General features: G+C 38.4%; 1 long non-coding RNA gene across 1 annotated transcript; it reads right to left on the bottom strand.

Moving 5' to 3' along the window:
* Positions 1-8,530: 8,530 nt before the first annotated feature.
* Positions 8,531-10,572, bottom strand: LOC112184813. Its single transcript, XR_002930097.2, has 2 exons — positions 10,320-10,572; positions 8,531-9,048 (listed from the first exon to the last, which is right to left on the bottom strand). It is a non-coding gene; the product is annotated as an uncharacterized LOC112184813 (long non-coding RNA).
* Positions 10,573-18,112: the final 7,540 nt, after the last annotated feature.

Raw genomic sequence — 18,112 nt, 5'->3', positions numbered from 1 at the left:
TCGAGTTTTTGGTCATTTTTCGGTCGCATATCCACATCTCAATCGTTCAGTTTTTAGGTACCAGTGTATACATCATCTCTGCAAATTTTCAACCAAATTGATGATTGTTAAGATATCTAACTCGCTTAAACCAATGGACAGACTAAATCTATCAACCTGAACCTTACTAGCTTTAAGGCAGTTATCAATGCCTTAATGATCATCATTTTGGCTGAAAATTTGCAGATATGATCTATACAATAGTACCTAAAAACTGAACAATCGAGATGTGGATATGCCACCAAAAAGTGACCAAAAACTCGAACTTCACTCATTAATTTCAAAGCAGAGCTCCGCACTGGATAGGATCTGTACACACACACACACACACACACACACAGATGTTATCCAGAGCGGAGCTCCGCTTTGAAATTAACGTGTGAAATTCAAGTTTTCGGTCGCACATTCACATCTCGACCGTTCAAGTTTTAAGTATTACTGTATAGATCATCTCTATAAATTTTCAGCCAAATTGATGATCGTTAAGGCATTGATAACTGCTTTAAAGCTAGTACGGTTCAGGTTGACAGATTCAGTCCGTCCATTGGTTTAAGCGAGTTAGATACCTTAACGATAATCAATTTGGCTGAAAATTTGCATAGATGATCTATACAGTACTACCTAAAAATTGAACGGTCAAGATGTGGATATGCGACCAAAAAGTGACCGTAAACTCGAACTTCACACGTTAATTTCAAAGCGGAGCAACCCTCTGGATAGGATCTGTATATATATATAGGGCCCTTCTAGTGAGGGAACTCTTTTTTTTGGTCTTTTTCAGGGATAGGGCATTAGACCAACTTTTCGTTCATATTTTGACATCTCAACCGTTCAGTTTTTAGGTCCTAATGTGTAGATCGCTTTTCGTCCATATTTTGACATCCCAACTTTTCGTTATATATATATATATATACATATCCTATCCAGAGCGAGGCATCGCTTTGAAATTTCAGAGCGAGGTTAGGCTTTAGGGTCACTTTTCGGTCGCATATCCACATCTCAACCGTTCAGTTTCTAGGTACTAATGTATAGATCATCTCTGCAAAATTTCAGCCAAATTGATGGTCGTTAAGGCATTAATAACTGCCTTAAAGCTAGTACGGTTCAGGTTGGACAGATTCAGTTCGTCCATTGGTTTAAGCGAGTTAGATACCTTAAAGACCATCAATTTCGTTGAAATTTTGCAGAGATGATCTATACATTAATACCTAAAAACTGAACGGTTGAGATGTGGATATGCGACCGAAAAGTGACCCTAAACCCTAACCTCGCTCTGAAATTTCAAAGCGATGCCTCGCTCTGGATAGAATCTGTATATATATATATATATTTGCACCATCATTAAGTAGTATAGCCAGAGCAGGATTGTAGTTGAGATTGCGTGTGGGCATTAAAAGGACACTAATTCCTCTAGCAAGTATGCTGACGATCATTAATAGAAACAAGGTTCCTTAATTCTTAATTTCTTTCTATAATCGATCTCCCTTTCATGGTTGTCCTTTTCTCAAATCTATTTAGGTTTTCTTGAGGACGCTATCATGCTTAAGCTAGCTTAGTAGAAATGTTTTCATCATCATTAACCAAAGTGTATTAGATATTGCAGAATGAAATGCATGACTCGTCTTCTATCACCACAAAAGGCAATGTCCTTTTTTATTAAGAGTCTGTTTAGAGAAACTGAAATTAAGAGAGAATTGAGGCGTGTTTTCATTGATAATAGGGGTCTCTTTATATAGAGGATTACAAACATAGAATCAGAGTTGTACATGAAAAGGTAATCGTACAATAATTGGAAATCTACGAACTTGCACAAATAACCTAGAGTTTGGGCCAGACACATATTCTGGATTTACTTGAACAGAGTACTATATGTGTGTTTATATATATATATATATATATATTTCATGCTATATACAATTATATGATATCTCTTGTAGCACATTTAATCCTTCTATTGCAAATCCAATACTGAATAGTTAATCAGACAATTCTTAAGTAAAGTGAAAAAATATATTGTCGAGGCGAACAAGCATATTCATTGATCTAATAAGCAAACTTAAGAATAATTTTCACAAAAAATATAAAAAAAATGTGATAAACAAAATTAATCATCATGAAGGTGTAAAATTTAGATTAAACAAACTCGATCAATTACAAAAAGAAAAAACTATAGGGTTTTTTAGCAGAGAGAACGGCAACGGCGGACTAGTCTTTTTCACCGGATCTAGCAGCAATGAGATTGTTGGGATTGGTAAAGGTGGTGCAAGGTTGAGCGGCTTGGAGTAGTGCTTGTTGAGGCCATCGATTGGGTTGTAGAGGAGGCATCAACGCGAGGATGTTGAGTCGAACAAAGATGTGTGCAACTACAAAATATCAGTGGTCGCGGGATATGGAGGACTACAGTTGTGTCGGGGTCGCGAGGTAGGTCGGAGACCTGATTCGACTCGTCGGTGTTGCCTGGTTGGACGCTAGACTTGCGTGGCATCGAGAAGGCATCATGGTCGAAGAACGAAAATAGGTAGGATTCCCAACCAGATTCGTCTGGTTATGCTGCCTCACTGATTGAAGAGAGATGGTGTGATGGAAAGGCCGGCCACCGGAAGACCTGATACTAGCGGTGGAGACGATGGCCTAGCAGTGTGATTGGGTTTCTGTTTCCTTAACTCGGGTTTGGGCTTGGGCTCAATTCAAGTAAGTTGATTTCAAAGAAGAGCAAGAAGACCTACCTGTTGTTGAGGTTTTAGTTTTTTGCTATTAGCAAGGTTCTAAAAAACGCTAGGCGCTAGTAGGGTTGTAGCTCAGGGCCTAGCGCCTAAAGGCCTAGGTGGGAGCCTAGGAGGGGACTAAGCGGTTTTTTATTATTACTTTATTTTTTTAAATTTTATAATATATAAATATATATATATATATATATATATAAACAAGTGTATGTATTTTTCCTTTTAAAGGATTTTTTTCTTTTCTTTTAGTTTTAATTATCTCCCACTCTTTCATCAGAGTGTTATGATTGTAATTATATTAATTAGTTTAAGGGTATAATTGTCATTTCAATTAAGTGAGATTAGAAGAAGAATCGTGATCTCTCATCTCTCCCATTTTCCTCTCTGCAGTCTCAAGTACAGAACCTCTCTAGTCATCCTTCTTCTTTCTCTCGCCAAAATTGACCATCAAACACCTAAGATCTTTGTTGTCTTCACCAAGGAAAGCTCCAGTCATCGATCAATTGATAAGATCATACTTAAGATTTGAATTTTGGTTCCTAGCTTTCTCTCTTATCGGGCTCATCGCCGGAACCACCTCCATCCAATCAAGTCGCCGGCGCTGGGTTGTCAATTTTGAATCAAGGGCTTAGTCGAGGACTGGGTTTTAGTTCACAGAGTAGTCTCTAAATGCTTTGGAGTTTTGAATCTTCTTCTTCATCCTTTTGATACATGACCAGAATCAAAAGGAAAAAAAAAAATTCAGCGCCCAGCAGTGCCACCCAGCTCCCAACTAGTCCTCCTATCCTTCGCCTAACCCGCCTAGGCGGCCGCTTGGAGGCCCGACGCCCAGGCCAAAATCGGAACGAGATGTCAATGCCTAGCGCCTAGGCGGCCGCCTAGGCCGTTTTTTAGAACCTTGGCTATTAGACATTTGGATGCAAGTCTTTTTTAGTAGGGCTGGCAAATTGGACCGAAGCAACCGAACCAGCCGGAATTCGAACCGGCCCGAAAACTCAGCCTGCCGACCTTCCGCTCTGCTGAGCCATACCGATGGCTCATATTCGGCTCGGCTACGGTATGAGATATTGCATACCTTCGGGTATACCGTACCGACCTTATACACGTATACATACCAAATTATATACAAAATATATATAATTTTGTAAGAGGTAGGCTTCGAACCCCTCACCTCCTATACACCAACCCAAATCCCGACCACTTGAGTTGAAGCTGCTTTTAATATATTATGTACAAACTTTCTATTTATAGTTTCTTAAATGATAGATTAAACAAAACAAAGCTTCTTTCCTTATTTCTCTCTCTCTCTCTCTAGTCTCTTCTATCTTCTTCTCCTTCGACGTTCTTCTTCTTCTTCTTCACAGACCTGTGGCTTTGCTCAAGTTATGCTTCATCTCCTCTCTTTTTTTTCTTCCTCCCCCACAATCCGCATCAAATCAACATAAGATCATCATCAGATCAACATTAGATAATCATCAGATTCATCCTCATCTAATTAGTAATTACCATATCTTCCATTATCAAATCAACATCATCTTATTATCCTCATCTCCAACATCATGAATCTCCGATGGAGGAGGAAGAAAAAAAAGTCTCAAAATCATCATATTTCAGACATGAATCTCCGGCTGCAAACCCACTCAAAACCGAGCTATGCCAACCGAAATCTCAGCTTGCCGACAGTCGGTATACCGACTACGTCTGATCGGCGGCAGTTTGAAAATCTTGATATCGACAGAGGTCGGTTCGACAGTGGTTTGGGGAAAAATGGATCAGTTTAGTACCGAATCCAACCCTATTTTTTAGGTAGGGGTAATCTCTATAAGCTCTTCTAAGATGTTTCTAGTTGTTATTTGTACCACAATTGCGTGCCGGAAAATTAGACTAGATAAATGATTTTTCCTTATGGAGCAAGGTTGTTCTTGCTTAGTTAGGTTTACTTCATGCGAGTGTCCCATTAGACTTTAATGAGTTTAGTATTAGCTTAGATAAGTTCTCTGGTTTTACTATATTACTTGTATAAGTGCATGTTTTTTTTCTTTCGATTAATGTGTAAGTGTATGTTAGACTCTAGTATGTTTATGATCTAATAATATCAATTTCTATTAAAAAAAAAAGACCCGATCAATTACACTTTGGATATATTACGGTTTATTCTCATGAAGATTTGGAGGAGCCACGGTCACCTCATGCGCAAATTTGGCTTCTATTGCCCAACAGTGCACTGGAGCGATGATCCTAGCTTTGTCCTTGAAAATAAGGGCACGCATATATCAACAATGGTCCAACAAAATCTGGTCCATTTAATCATAGCCACTTAGTGTGTGTGAGAAACAAATCGCAAATTCATATATGGACCCCCATTTTGGTACTGATATTTGGTCTGCTTATATTAGTAATCTGATGAGAAAAGAAAATGGAAATCGGCTAATCAAACTAAACGGTACATGATTGATACGTCTTCAATGCGTATGGTTCTATTTTGGGGGGATGGGGGACAATCACAAGTGAGACGAGGCTTTGATTGAATGGATGCCCCTATCTATTTAATTAAGTCAGAGATCTATTTCAACATCTTTTTTTTTTTTAGGGAAGCGGAATTAGGTTCCATTATATTAGCAACGTCTCTCCGTCAAGCTAGAAGGATTCGAGAATCCTTCATAATACATCTCAAAGTACAATTCAGTCTGCATAAAGCAGAGCCATAGAAAAACTAACCAAAAACTAAAAAATGCATAAAGTAAATAGCCTACACATATCCAACCCTAAATTAGAGCAACCGACATGACAAGCGTTGACGCCTAAGACCCTCCTGGTGTACATCGTCACTCATCAGCTAGCGTACAGCTACAACCAAGGGCAAAATAGGATGAGAGCACTTATTCAAAACGAAAGTAAAAAACAAATTAGGCTCACCCCTAAAAGGCCCAAACTGAGCCAAACCCAAAAGGAAAATAGGGCAAGGACCAACCCAAGGCCTAGCCCACCAGACTGAAGCTCAGGGAAGCTGAGGCCTAAGGTCAATCCTGCACCCCACCATTCTGCCCTAAAGATTCAGCTGGAAGGACTAACTGGAGAGCAGCACAACCTCATCGCTCTGGCGGCCTCCCTCTGGCCTCCACCATCATTAAAGATAAGAGAGGACCTCCTGACCTTCGACTTGGAATCAACAAGTGACGCTTAGAGGCGTCTCTTTAGATCCTCTGCTAAACTCCTCCGAGAATGCAAGTGTTGCCCACCACGAAACACACCGCCTATCGAACCCGAAGTCTTAATCCAATACTTTCACTGCCATAGCCTTTAGCCGTCGCAATAGGAGCATGTCACCCCTAGGAACAAAAACACCACACCGTCACCGCAACCACAGTCGAAAGCCTCCTCAACTCGGAGCTGTACCGCCTCAAAATGGGTCGTCGAACAAAATCCCAGAGCACCCGACGAAGCCAACCAAGGATGCCTCCGTCTTCTTGCTGTCACCCTGGTTTGGATTTGGATACCACACGGTCGCCACTGCCAACGAAACCCTAGGTTTTGTACTCTCGAAGTCGCTCCGTATTGCTCGATCTATTTCAACATCTGCTTTTACTGTGAACTAAAGAAAATAAAGCTTCATATGAATGTGACAACAAGATAATTGTTTCATATTTCTTAAGCTTGAGTGCTTCACTAAATAAAGTACTAGTGTACATACATGTATGTTTTTAGGGTTTTGAAAGAAGATTTGAGCTTGTTCTGAAGAATACTCCATTCCTAATTTTGAGAAAACTTATTACGAAGAGGGGATACAGGACTTCCGATTTCATTAAAACCGGATCAATTGAAAATCATGCCGAGAAAAAGAAAATTCAGGACGAGAGAAAATAGCTAGTTTCACATATTCAACTTTTCAATTTACTCAGTTGAACAATTATACTAAAATTCAAACCTCATCAACAAGTTAGAAAGCACTCTCACCAGTAAATTACAATGTATATTGCTAAATTTTTTCAAATGAACCTTTGAGGTTGAGTCAAGAGTAAGCATTACAAACCACCACAGGTGGTCGAGTTGGTAAGAGCCTCCGGGTGTGAAACCCCCACACCCAAGTTCGAATCCTGCCGATGCTGATTGGAGTTAAATCTCAATCTATTCTTGGTGGATAGGGGGGAGGAAGCATTCTGACTGATCCCCCGGCACGGATTAGTCTCTGAGCCTAGAAAACCTTTGAGGAATCGTGTGATCTCGATAAAAAAAAAAAATTAATTTAAAAAAAAAGAAAAAAAAAAGTAAGCGGTACAAAGAATATGGAGAAGAGGGTGGCAAATTTTAAATGCCATGGCATGCACTTTATTTTTCAAAGCTAGTTTCCCCAACGTTGTACATGCATGTAAAACTTTCCCCAGAAGACCTTTCTCTTGCTCTTTTGTCGGTGGATCTTACATTTGTAAATGCACCTACGTACTGCCACCACATATGTCAACGACCTCACAAAGATTGTGGAACTAAAGTTTTGTTCTTGTTCATTCAATACATATATATATAGATCATCATGTGTGTTAAAAAGAAAAAGTGTCTATCACATATAGGTTATATAAAAAAGCATAGGTTAATTAGCTCGATCACGTTGTTCGTAATTTAAGCAATGTAATCAACACTAGCTATCACACTTATCGATCACATTGTCTCGTTTAGGCTAAGAGATATATTCAACAACGTTTAAAACTTCTCATCGATCACAACATATATCACATTTATCAGCGATGTACGTGATTTGAAAGGTTGGCATACGTAGCACACCAAGCTGTCATGTCATTTCAAAGAAAGCAAGAAACTGAGAGTTAGCTAGTCTCTCATTGATTGAGAAGGAGGATGGTGGAGAAGCCAGTCTGGTGTTCGAAACTTGAAGGCTAGCTGTGGGAGTTGTGGATGAAGCAATGGTGATCTAATATCCTCCACAACTTGGATGACAGAGACAGATCTTCTTCTACATCCTATTGCAGCTCGTCTTTTTTTTTCTTTTCTGTTTCTCTCTTTTTCTTCATGCTTGGTGCAAATAAAAATTGCACATGAACTCATTTATTTCAGTGGTATAATGGCACTTCACCTTCACATGGGTCTTTAATCGCCTCGACTGCAACCACACACCAGAGCATAATAAATATTAACGAAGAGCCCCTGTCGCCATTTTTGTCCATGTGGGATCGATGCGTGGTTTAGCATCAACTGTATAAACTGATGAAATAGTTCGCTGCAGCTGTCACTTCGTGTGCTACTACCCTATTCTCTACCTTCAAGTTCGACATAGTAAATACGGCTTTCCATGGCCATGAAATTTCAGTCTGGACGACTGGACTTGATAAATGATGATGGTGCCACAGAAGTCTCACTGCTGTACTTGAATAACTGATCTGGGGATGAAATAAATGGTACAAGAATAGAGTGAAACCAATAATTAATAATACTACTCATTAAGGCATAGAGCTGAGCTCATGCATCCTAGCTCATGGTAGAACGATACAGGGTATCGAATTTTCGGTCTAAAGTGAGATAAGTGAGAAGGGTCCAGCATTGACCTGCCTAATAAATAGAGTTCCCAATGAAGCAGGCAGTGTTCATAAATCATAACTAACTATACTGTTCTTCTGTGAAGGTAAGATTGGAGGAGGGGAAAGCAACACATCCTCAAGTTGGAGGCACAATGCTGAATTGCTAATAATGCAAATCCAAGGGGATGTTGAAAATATACCCAAGAGCCCAACTTGTTGCATATTTGAACTTTACCACACAACAGATTTCAAGTAGCAAATACAGCCCCTTCTATTTCTCATCCATCACTTCAAAAAATACGCAGTCAATTGGTAACAACTTAGAATGTTCAGGCCTCTTGACAATATGAATACTTTTTTTTTTTAATGAGAAACAGTTTAATTCGAAATACATAAAGATTTTCTGCAAGAACTCTAGATACATGGGATGATGGGAGTGACCAGTGAAATCATCCACTCTCTTGACCATAAAAGTAGTGCCTTGATTGAGCTTCCAAATGCAATAGCTCCTTACAGTCTTTGTTGATTGATATGATTTCTTCATTGTGAGAATTGGTCCTTAGCTTCTTGAATGCAATAGCTGCTTAAAGTCTTTCTATAAGAAACGTGCACAGCCAAATCAATATAGATGAGCTTTCCTTAACTGCAAACTTATAAACAACTGCCTCCTCATTTTGGGCCTTCAACTGCTCCTCCACTGCTTTTGCTCAATGTCAAAACCCAAGTCACTCAGATGTAGCAATTCATTGAGATTCCTTGCATTCCTGTGATCCAATTAGAAAAACATTTAATAGAGACTATGCAACCAGCTTTTATATCTATAATAAACAAAGTCAGCATAGCCATTGCCGCCATGATAAAGACTTGTTGACTATGCAATTCGCCAATTCACTTGGGCAATCCTTAAACTCACCCTCAACCTGAACCCCAACTATAATATGGAATATGCAAACCAATCAAATGCAGTTTTTTCTCTCTTCAATAACACAAACATTTGCCCGGCATACAATATTTAAGGTCTCAGTAGCAAAATGAAGTTTCAACTCAAAATCGCTAAACAACAAGAATTATTGGACCATGTAAGGGCATTACTGGCAGCAATATCATTAGAAGTTTAAGCTGCAAAGCGGATCCCAACATTTATTTCTGCTCATTGAAATTAGGCAACCAATCATTTTTTTGTCATAGAGCCTAGGTAAAAGAGCAATAATATGACCTAATTCTAGCGGCAGCAGTGAAGAACTTTCACTAACTACTGAGTTAGATTGCAAATGACAGCTACATCTACGATTTGGTACATTCCCAGGCCTCTCTAAGTTGAAAAACTCAAGCAAGTCAGTATCTTGTTCTACTGAAGTTAATGTGACTTCACAAGTTTAGAATTACTGAAACATGTGTGGGGATTTATGGCAACAGAAACATTAGAAGTTTAAGCTGCAAAGTGAATCCCAACATCAATTTCTGCAATTCAGACCAGGCAACCAATAGCTTGATGCTCATAGAGCCTTTGGTCTAATGCAATACAATATCAAACGTAATACCACTTCACAAAATCTGAGAACTACTTCACATCTATCTCATTGCTCCAAAACTAGGCCTCTTTATGATAAAAATAAACCCAACTAGACCCTATTTCTGTTCAAGTAGGATATTTTATACCGTCTTTTATTCGCTGGAATTACAATGTAAGGGTCTTACTGGCAGCAGAACACTAGAAAATTTTAAGCTGCAAAGCGGCTCCCAACATGTATTTTTGCACATTAATAAAAGGCAACCAATAATTCCCCAAGTCATGGAGCCTTGGTAATAGTGCAACAATCAAACCTAGTACTGGTTCATAGATCAACTCCCACATACTACTCAGTAAGATTGGAAATGGCCACTAGATTACGGTAAACAAATTGAACGACATACACCCTTAAAATTGCAGCGAAAACCATACAAAAATATTCAAACTGAAAGAAAAATCATCAGAAAATACCATCTATGAAACAGAAAGAAAGTTGTGATTAAAAAATAAATCACATCAGCTCACATTGGAAGAGTGCTTGGAGCAGGAGGGTTCCTTCCTGTTGCTGCCCAGGGACAGGGAGAGACTGAACAGGGTATGTTAAAGTACTCTGATTGCCTTGCAGACATCCATCCTATTTGCAAAAAGACCTAATCACAGGGGCATTCAAAGCAAAAGAATTCCAATGAGCTAGAAACCAGTGGGTACCCATTTGGCCATTTGTATACCTTGAAACCTCCATGTGCCAGATTCATTTGACAAGCCTGGAGGTTTCGGCTGCTCTAGAAAGCTTTAGGATGTTTTGTATATATATATATATAGAGGTTTCTAAATTAGGGCATTTCATAAAGAGATGGGCTATTGGTTCTTCCGGTCTGATTAAAAGTTGGGTGGACTGAGAACTATGGGCCCAATTTACTTTTCTTTTTTTTTTTAGTGCGTAGGCCCAAACCACTCGATTCTTGTCATGGGAGCTCATTTTTTTAAGTTACATACATGTTTTTTTTAATTTCTAAAGTTCTGTTCATGTTTTTAATCGCCTTTCAGAAGAATTCGTCGGGTTCTAAATTGAAAACAAGGGGAAGTCCCCCGGGGCCTCCTTCCAAACACAAAAGCATGATTTTGGAGTCACAGCCGCACCGAAGAGTCACCGCAAGAGCTGAGAAAATATGAAAAGAAAAAAGAAAAAGCAAATCCACAATGGGATCACAAAGACAGCAACCAAAAGGTTATCAATCTTGTGTTGCACGATTGGGTAAAACATCGACTGCACTAGTGGGTAGTCTCTTAAAGCAACTCTTCAAGGAGCGATATCGATGGTGGCGCAAGCATTGTTAACGTCATACTAGAAATATAAGATGTAAAATGCGGGGGTGCTCGGGATCATATTTGAACTATGGAGAGAATTAAATTGGGAGGAATGAGAGGTTTGGCCATTCAAGTGGCTCGGGGAAAAAGAAAAAAAAACAGAGGAAATCAAAGCAAACATAAGTGAAATGAAAACAAAGCAAGGGAAATGAGGCTTAAAGCCTTAGATTGGGGTCAGAATTTGGGCAAAAGCGCTCGTGCAGAGCAAAGGATTAGAACATCACCAACTCTTAAAAGAGAGAAAATCTACGACTTTAGGTTTGATTTAATTTGTGAAACCAAAGGCGGTAGAGTGTACTTTATTTGCTACATAATATATACATAAGTCCCTCATTGTAATCACAAAATAAGTTTGTTTTGTGATGTGTAGTGAACTGCATCCTCTTAGTCTCTTACTATAGTTTGGGTTTTAGTCTTCAAATAGTTCCGAGCCAAATTCGCGTTCAACTTTTATTTTTAACTTTGTTCACAAGTTCAGACATATTTCTCTTAACGACAATTCAAACATATATATATATATATATATATATATATTGACTTTGTCAATGGGAACCCAAAGGCTTCATAGGCCCAAGATAAACCCCTTCGGCGCATGTGAAATGTTCCAACTGTGCATTACAACACAGTGCCTGGTCACTTTGACAGCTTCGGTGTTCGAACCTAAGTTGGAGAGCACACCCAACTAAGCAAGAATCACTAGGCAACTTGTTGTGGTTACAATTCAAACATATTTCTTTTAACTAAACCGTTTTCGGAATTCCCCTCATCTCCTAGAAGTTCACAATTTAAACAAAACACCATGGCCCGACTAGAAAGATGGTCGTTTGTGCCTCTGAGGATTCACTTGTACTTTGATCGATTAGGAGACATAAAAGTTTAACACAATCCCATTGAGGTGATTATGGCCAACATCAACAGAAAATGTACATTTTCTAATGGCCTTATTCATCATACACCAAAGCAAAAGGAAAAATATCTCATAATTAACCATCATGATCATTATTCAATTTCATAGTGCACCAATATGATTATATTTCCAAGGCGTACTACCAACCAAATCAAAGTTTTGATAAATAAACCATCTATAGGCTAACAGAGACAAACCGACTGTGTTGGTCACGACGAGATAAGATTTCACTGTCCCCTTATAAATGGCGGACTCTCTCAAGTGGCAAATTTTATTGCACTTAGAATACAAAAGTAACAAACATATGTGCCTTCTCGAGTTGTCACGTAAACTTGTTGTTTAATTCTTAGACAAAAAGAAAATACACCTCTTTTGGTTCATTTGTGTGTATAATGTATAGTATTTTAAATTTTAAACCCTATTTGAACAATACAATGGAGGTCAAGGCGGTCCAATAAATATATTTTACATGATATAGTATATATATCAATAAAATTGTACTCGATTGCAATGATTTAGAAAATAAGTGGGAAAATGTCCATTTATTTAAATTTAAGTTACATTAACCCTACTTACCCAAGTATCTTATGAGATTTACCCACTTATCCAATAAATTACATATTTTTTGCCCTAATACCCAATTAAGTATTTTTAATTATTTTTTATTTATTTTTAGGACAATTTTGCCCTCTTCCTCTTTGTCACTTAGAGAGAAGTCATTGGAGACTTTGCCGGATTTATGTTAACAGTAGCCGGATTCCTGTTGCCGGTCACCGATCACCTGACTACTGTGATCTGAGGCCTGTGACCGGAATTTTGCATCCGGTTTTATTGCCCCCTAATAATACCCAATAAACTCTTTATTTCTCCAATATTTTTTTTATTGAGGGTTAATAATCATTGAAAATAGGGAAAGATAATGGAGCACTCATTATAAGATTGAAAATGTTACAATAATGCCCAACCCTTCTACTTAAATATAGCAACTTTGCCCATACGTTTATAATCTTTGAAGAATCAATTATTAATTCCTCAGAATTCGCACTGGAGATGTCACAATCTACTTCAACTTGATGACATTTTCATACAGAAACATCCTCTCTAAACACCACTTTCACTGACATTGGAAACCGAATAATGGAGATCACCATTGAGAGGATTAAGAACCTCAATCTGTAAGACAATGACAATACACAACAAAATAATCAACCAACATTCAGTCTGCAACTAACAAACACGTACCAAACACCACAACTTGCTTCTTCATCATCCAAAAGAACTACTCACCATGCCATTCTTTCTCGCAACACCTATTAACTGCAACAATGCAAATTGATAAAGAAAAGTGTCACACAATTTTTAAAATCTAGAATTCAAGTAAAAACACAACTAGTAATACCCTTTTGAAAATCTAATCACATAGAAATCAGACATGTACCGGGTCGAACTTCCGGTTTTCTATGGAGGCCGCAAGCACACATGAACCAATCACGCTAATCATGTCGTCCACGTTGACGTCTTTGTTCGGTGGCAACATAGCTCCCATCCTCTCAGGTCAGGATGAGGTAGATCTCGGGCTTGTGTTCGATTGGGAACAGAGCAGATCTAACGGAGAGGATCGGAGCACCACCATCGGCTGCTTCAAGTTCGCAGGTGAGGATGAAGATCCAACCTTAGATCTCTTCGGCTTCGCCTTTGTCGTCGTTGCGGTTTTGATTTCTCTACTTCTCGACAATAAGACATGCATCTTTCTCCACCAGCTTCAGCTTCTTTGTGGCTGAAGAAGAAGTCGGAGATCGCTTTAACTTACGCTTGGTGGCTATTGAAGAGATGATAATCGAAGTGATTTAGAGATGAGAGGCAGAAGGAGAGGGGGGAAATGAATTAGCGCAGGTCTGGTCGGTCTAGAGCGAAACAGTGCGCCACCACTCAGAGATGGAGGGCGACGGTGCGGCAAGGAGAAGTCTATCTCATCGCCAAGACGCCAACGTCACCGGAGTGGAAGCGCTTAGGAATTCGGGTCAGACTGTATGACTCCACCTGGAGGAGAGATCAGAGAGAGAGAGAAAGAGAAGAGTGAGGGAGAATTTGGGATTTGGATAGGGCAATAGAGAGAGAGAGAGATAGAGCTGCTTGAGTAGTTACGCTTTCTATTGTTGCGACCAGACTAGCGCCCTTCTTGCGCAAGGTTGTGAACTTTGCTACCACGCTTACGGCATGCTAAGCAGCATGTTTCCTACTTGAGAAGAACTTCTGCATTTGCTGGAAGTGAGCATTCATCTGCTGGGAGCTGGCACTCAACGATGTGGTCAACTGTTGGTTAGTGAGCGTTAGCGTCTTGTTGAGGATCTCTATATGCTTTTCCATGTTGGTCTTTGTGATAGCGAATGTCTCTTCCAGCGTAGCACCCTTTGGCACGGGGATGGGGACAAACTGTTGTGAAATTTTAATTAAAACTCGCAAGTGCACGAATCGTCGTTAGTATAGTGTGCAAGTACGAGGTCGTTCCAACTGAGGATTGATAATCAATTTAAATCCTAACCTAATTAATCTAAACACAAAAACACATAAAAAAAATCAAGAGAAAGAAGATATTGTTTTTGGATTTTAAAATAAAGAAATAATTTGAAAATTAAAGAAACAAACAAATAATGATAAAACCTAGGGTTTCAGAATCAACCACTAACAATCCTATTTACGTTTCGATGCAATTAATAGATCCTTTTGTTTCTTTCAATGACAATTCTCTTATCTAAGTCTAGGTACTACCCTTAGACCATAGTTTTCCTTTAGTGTATGATTCTCTCCAGGTATGGCAGAGATTGTATATCCTAACATGCAGTTTATCTAGGTACGGCATAAATTTAACACATATGACTCATTACGTTCTAGAAAACAAGAGAATCATGCAAACCATACTTCAGGTACGACAATAATGTAATTCACAACTCCTAATCACAAGAAGCTAATTTGAATTATATTGCAGGTACGCCTCAAATTCATCTTCTAATTACTATATGCAAAGCCCAAAGGTGATCAATCAAAGAACTTAAACATAAAGCATCAATTCAAATAGTGACTAAGAATTCATCATAAAGAAACTATAAATCCATCAATATAAAATCAAAGTACATAAACAATCATGATAATGCATCATCTTAACCCTAGAAAAAGGTTTAACAAAATATAACTAAATATAACATAGAAAGAACATAAAAAGAATGGAAGGGAAAAGATGGGGAAGATGGATGAGTCGTCTGTGCTCATTAGGCGTCTACAGTGTGCTCCCAAGACTCCCTCTCATGTACAATTCGTGCTCCCTTATATAGGGAAGATTTGTGCTTATCTTTGGCTTCATGTTTCCTTGTAAAACTTGAGTTTAGATTCATTTCATAATGTGGAATGGGAAAACCTTGAAATATCTCTTGTAGAAGTAGCTAGGAATAAGTTCGTCATTTAATCCTCATCTGAATTAACTTCCTTGAAACATTAGGATTGATGATCTTGTGCCATGGAACTTGAGTTCTCCATGAATGGTTGTAAATTCCCGAGCAGATTTCCTGTCCAACCTATCTTCTCTCAAATTATCATAACTTTATCCAGAAGTATCGAAATTGAGATCCGTAAAATTCTACAGAAAATAGATATCCATACTTTCCATTGATATAAGGCTCATTGTCTGACTCGATCTAGGTAACTCCCAGTAATTTAGTGAAGTTGGGTGTTCTGCATAGATAGATTTTGGAACGTGGTATTGCAATCGCCTTTCAATCCTACTTAGCTCATTCTAGCTTGTTTTCTTCTTTCTACAAAACAAACATACAAAAATACTAAAACATGTAAATGAATCATAAATAAGAAGAACTAAACATAAAAACCAAGATTGAGATACATAATATAGGATAATATGAGCACATCACAAACCTACCAGGGAAGGTGGCATCGCCGGTGATATCGAGCCGCTGTTGAAGATCAAGCTGAGAGCCAGCAGCCTCAATTCCTTTGTCAGAATTGGCCATATTGTCCATCTGCGAATCTAGAGAAAATTTCATAGACACTTCTTCCTCATAAAGACCATGACAAGCAACACTTTTATGCGGCTTGTAACTGGAGGTCTTGTGTTTTGGGAAATTTAGGAATTTCTTTTGGTAAAGATTTTCCCTTGGCTTCCGAATGATGCCGAATACAAAAAGACTCTAGAGCTTTGATCCCACCGGGTGTGCCAAATGTTTGGCTTCGGCTTAGTTTGGGCTAGCAAACAGTCTCTTTTGCTATTGTGATTATGCGAGCGTGCCAACACCATGGGGTGTAGTCTTTGGGGCGTCTCTTGACCTGACTTCTTTTCAAACGTTGTGGATAAGGAGAGCACCAACCTCGTCACAAGGTTCTTTCTTCTGCCTTACGTATAAGGACTTTTGTTGTGATATCTTGCGTCACTGAATCAATACTCAACGTTGTAGGTTGAGCAGAGCAATCACCAGAAAGTAGGAGAAAACATAGGTTTTGCTAAAGCGTGATTTTAGCTTCGCTGGTTTGTTGGGGCGTTACCCTAGATTCGCTGGTTTCAATTAGATTGAAGGTAGGTTGCTCCAGAGAGACTTTGGATAATCTGAGAGATTAGTTGATTGAGATGTTGTATCTTTGTATTTCGCTTTAGGCTGTATATGTATATGTTACTCATTGTAGATTCACCTTCCTAATAGGAGTGAAATATCTTCAAAGATATACTATATTTTAGGCCATAGTTATTGGCCTTGAATACAAGTGATCAAAACGCTTATTAGTTTTGATAACTATCGTAGGCAATAAAATTGCCTCTGTGACGTAGCAATATTCTAGCTAGGCAACGTTAATTGCCTCTTGGGAAACAACTTCTGGATATGCACGTATTGCATATATATCTTCATGTAGCTTTCCTTAATTAATCCACTGTGCATGAGCAATTATATATGACAAGATGTCGAATATTATCCCTTGATGATCGCAAACAATTAAGGATGATTGCATCCTTCTCAAACTGTTCCACGTCCATCAACTTTGATTGCCAATGCAGCCTTGATAATTACCTTGCATATATGCAACCCACGTCCTTATCTCTTCAATGTGGACCAATTACTTCCAACAATTGCTGCTTGCACGTCAAGGTCTTCCCCTCTTGCACAATCTCGGTAAGCAAACCAACTTTTTAATTATCAAATATTTGATAATTAATAGTAAATCAATGAATATCCGGATTTATCTCAAAATTGCTTGATCTTCAAGTAGGCTTTATTTAGTCTCTAAATAATATATTCCGAAGCTTGAGCCATGGATATTGGCCCGTTTTCTCCGAGACACCCTTTATTAGGAAAAATGTTAATTTGGGTTCAAACATATTTGACCTTAAATCTTGGTTTACTATTTTCCTACTTGACTAGCAATAGCCAACTTTAGTTCTTACTTTGGCTATTTGAGTTTTTGCTTATGAGATGAGGAAGTGCTTATGAAACTCCCTCGAGACACATTCCATTTATATTATATTATTTTTTTGTAAATTAAAAGCATTTTCAATCTTTAAAAATTCTAGACCTACCCTATTTTTATTCAAAACAAAAATAAAGAACTTCAGTTCTTATGTTCATTTCGCTAGATTTGTATATAGGGAAAAAATGGTGAGCTCAAGTCATAATTTTTCTCGCCCATTCTGACATAGTGAATATTTGAAATTTAGGTGAATAAAAGAGACGAGGAATGCTAGCAACTTTCCCCATCCACCTCATTTTCTACCTTTCCCACTTATTGACTGGCATGTGTCATCTTATTTTACTCAAAACTATAACATTTAATATTTTACGAACTGAGTATTATATTTTCCGAATATACCCTTAATTATATGAATAATTTTATTATTTTTCTTCTTTCTAAAATTCTTTTCTCCTCACTTTGTCTGTCTCCCCCCCCCCCCCTACGGGAGAAGAATTTCTTCCTCATTCTCTAGGTTCAATACAAAAACCCAATTCAGATGATCATATTAATTAACAAATGATTGAAGAAGATTAATTAC

The sequence above is a fragment of the Rosa chinensis genome, chromosome 2, assembly GCF_002994745.2.
Source record: "Rosa chinensis cultivar Old Blush chromosome 2, RchiOBHm-V2, whole genome shotgun sequence".
In the NCBI taxonomy this organism is placed as follows: Eukaryota; Viridiplantae; Streptophyta; class Magnoliopsida; order Rosales; family Rosaceae; genus Rosa; species Rosa chinensis.
Note: the sequence above shows the minus strand (reverse complement) of the source record. Positions and strands in the feature narration are given on the sequence as shown.